Source organism: Anolis sagrei, chromosome 12 (assembly GCF_037176765.1).
Source record: "Anolis sagrei isolate rAnoSag1 chromosome 12, rAnoSag1.mat, whole genome shotgun sequence".
NCBI classification, from domain to species: Eukaryota; Metazoa; Chordata; class Lepidosauria; order Squamata; family Dactyloidae; genus Anolis; species Anolis sagrei.
This window is the reverse complement of record NC_090032.1, coordinates 1,381,952-1,385,149: the sequence shown is the minus strand read 5'-3', so window position 1 is coordinate 1,385,149 and position 3,198 is coordinate 1,381,952.

The window sequence follows — 3,198 nt, the reverse complement described above, 5'->3', positions numbered from 1 at the left end:
GTCCCCTTCCTGCTCTTAGCTGGCTTGGGAGGGAGAGAGTAGCAGCAGGCTTTCCTCCTTCTCCTCCTGAGGTGGCAGGCAGATGTAGTAAGCAACAGCCAGGAGACGGGTGTTTTTAAAGTCTCTTCCTCAGTCCCCTTCCTCCTCTTAGCTGCCTTGGGAGGGGGAGAGTAGCAGCAGGCTTTCCTCCTTCTCCTCCTGAGGTGGCAGGCAGATGTAGTAAGCAACAGCCAGGAGACACGTGTTTTTAAAGTCTCTTCCTCAGTCCCCTTAATCCTCTTAGCTGGCTTGGGAGTGGGGGGGGGGGGGAGGGAAGCAGCAGGTTTTCCTCCTTCTCCTCCTGAGGTGGCAGGCAGATGAGAGACAGGTGTTTTTAAAGTCTCTTCCTCAGTCCCCTTCCTCCTCTTAGCTGCCTTGGGAGGTGGGGGGGAGTAGCAGCAGGATTTCCTCCTTCTCCTCCTGAGGTGGCAGGCAGATGTAGTAAGCAACAGCCAGGAGACACGTGTTTTTAAAGTCTCTTCCTCAGTCCCCTTCCTCCTCTTAGCTGGCTTGGGAGGGGGAGAGTAGCATCAGGATTTCCTCCTTCTCCTCCTGAGGTGGCAGGCAAATGTAGTAAGCAACAGCCAGGAGACAGGTGTTTTTAAAGTCTCTTCCTCAGTCCCCTTCCTCCTCTTAGCTGGCTTGGGAGGGGGAGAGTAGCATCAGGATTTCCTCCTTCTCCTCCTGAGGTGGCAGGCAAATGTAGTAAGCAACAGCCAGGAGACAGGTGTTTTTAAAGTCTCTTCCTCAGTCCCCTTCCTCCTCTTAGCTGCCTTGGGAGGTGGGGGGGAGTAGCAGCAGGATTTCCTCCTTCTCCTCCTGAGGTGGCAGGCAAATCTAGTAAGCAACAGCCAGGAGACAGGTGTTTTTAAAGTCTCTTCCTCAGTCCCCTTTCTCCTCTTAGCTGGCTTGGGAGTGGAGGAGATTAGCAGCAGGATTTCCTCCTTCTCCTCCTGAGGTGGCAGGCAAATGTAGTAAGCAACAGCCAGGAGATGGGTGTTTTTAAAGTCTCTTCCTCAGTCATCTTCCTCCTCTTAGCTGCCTTGGAAGGGGGAGAGTAGCATCAGGATTTCCTCCTTCTCCTCCTGAGTTGGCAGGCAGATGTGGTAAGCAACAGCCAGGAGACGGGTGTTTTTAAAGACCCTTCCTCAGTCCCCTTCCTTCTCTTAGCTGCCTTGGGAGGGGGAGAGTAGCATCAGGATTTCCTCCTTCTCCTCATGAGGTGGCAGGCAGATGTAGTAAGCAACAGCCAGGAGACGGGTGTTTTTAAAGTCTCTTCCTCAGTCCCCTTCCTCCTCTTAGCTGGCTTGGGGGGGGGGGGAAGCAGCAGGATTTCTTCCTACTCCTCCTGAAGTGGCAGGCAGATGTAGTAAGCAACAGCCAGGAGACGGGTGTTTTTAAAGTCTCTACCTCAGTCCCCTTAATCCTTTTAGCTGGCTTGGGAGTGGGGGAGAGTAGCATCAGGATTTCCTCCTTCTCCTCCTGAGGTGGCAGGCAAATGTAGTAAGCAACAGCCAGGAGATGGGTGTTTTTAAAGTCTCTTCCTCAGTCCCCTTCCTCCTCTTAGCTGGCTTGGGAGGGGGAAAGTAGCAGCAGGCTTTCCTCTTTCTCCTCCTGAGGTGGCAGGCAAATGTAGTAAGCAACAGCCAGTAGACAGGTGTTTTTAAAGACTCTTCCTCAGTCCCCTTCCTGCTCTTAGCTGGCTTGGGAGGAGGGGAGAGAAGCAGCAGGATTTCCTCCTTCTCCTCCTGAGGTGGCAGGCAGATGAGAGACAGGTGTTTTTAAAGTCTCTTCCTCAGTCCCCTTCCTCCTCTTAGCTGCCTTGAGGAGGGGGGGGGGGGAGAGAAGCAGCAGGATTTCCTCCTTCTGAGGTGGCAGGCAGATGTAGTAAGCAACAGCCAGGAGACAGGTGTTTTTAAAGTCTCTTCCTCAGTCCCCTTCCTCCTCTTAGCTGCCTTGAGGGGGGGGGGGGGAGAAGCAGCAGGATTTCCTCCTTCTGAGGTGGCAGGCAGATGTAGTAAGCAACAGCCAGGAGACAGAAGTTTTTAAAGTCTCTTCCTCAGTCCGCTTAATCCTCTTAGCTGGCTTGGGAGTGGGGGAGAGTAGCAGCAGGATTTCCTCCTTCTCCTCCTGAGGTGGCAGGCAGATGTAGTAAGCAACAGCCAGGAGACAGGTGTTTTTAAAGTCCCTTCCTCAGTTCCCTTCCTCCTCTTAGCTGGCTTGGGAGGGGGAGAGTAGCAGCAGGCTTTCCTCCTTCTCCTCCTGAGGTGGCAGGCAGATGAGAGACAGGTGTTTTTAAAGTCTCTTCCTCAGTCCCCTTCCTCCTCTTAGCTGGCTTGGGGGGGTGGGGGGAGAAGCAGCAGGATTTCCTCCTTCTCCTCCTGAGGTGGCAGGCAGGTGTAGTAAGCAACAGCCAGGAGACAGGTGTTTTTAAAGTCTCCTCCTCAGTCCCCTTAATCCTCTTAGCTGGCTTGGGAGTGGGGGAGAGTCCTGGAACGGAATACCCAAGATAAGCGAGGGTATACTGAACTCTATGAAACATCCGATACTTGCAAGCCTTGCAAATATCGGCTTCCTATTGGTCATTTATCGGGGTCATGTAAAAATGTCTCGGGCAGAAAGGGGTCGCAAGTGGAGAAAGTTTAAGAAAATTAGTTTGAGAGTCTGCTGTTTGCTTTGTCTATTGAGCTGACGTATTGTTGAGGAGAGCAGTTAAGGTTACATGTGAGATTCCTCCCAACTACAGCAGAGCTCGGCTCTCACGCGGACGAGATGTCACCCACAATTTCGGAATCCACTGATTCAACTCCTACAAGAGTGGACGGTTCCTCCTCAACATCCGAAGACACCTCGACGACGCACTCAACACCCAACCCGACACTCCCTTCTTCAACAACGCAGACATCCACCACAACCAGTAGCCTTGAGGTCAACTCATCAAACACCCTGACTACATGGTCCTCTAAGGTCATCACAACCATAAAAAAACCATCCACTGAGACGGTGGCCACATTGAAGACATCTGATGCTCCCACAACAACCACAAGTCAGATGCCCACCACAACTGAGTATACCTCCACAAACACCTCTCCGTCCAGCCATAGCACCACTCCAAACACATCAGGGGATGAAGTGACCACAAGTAATGGGGACACGTCG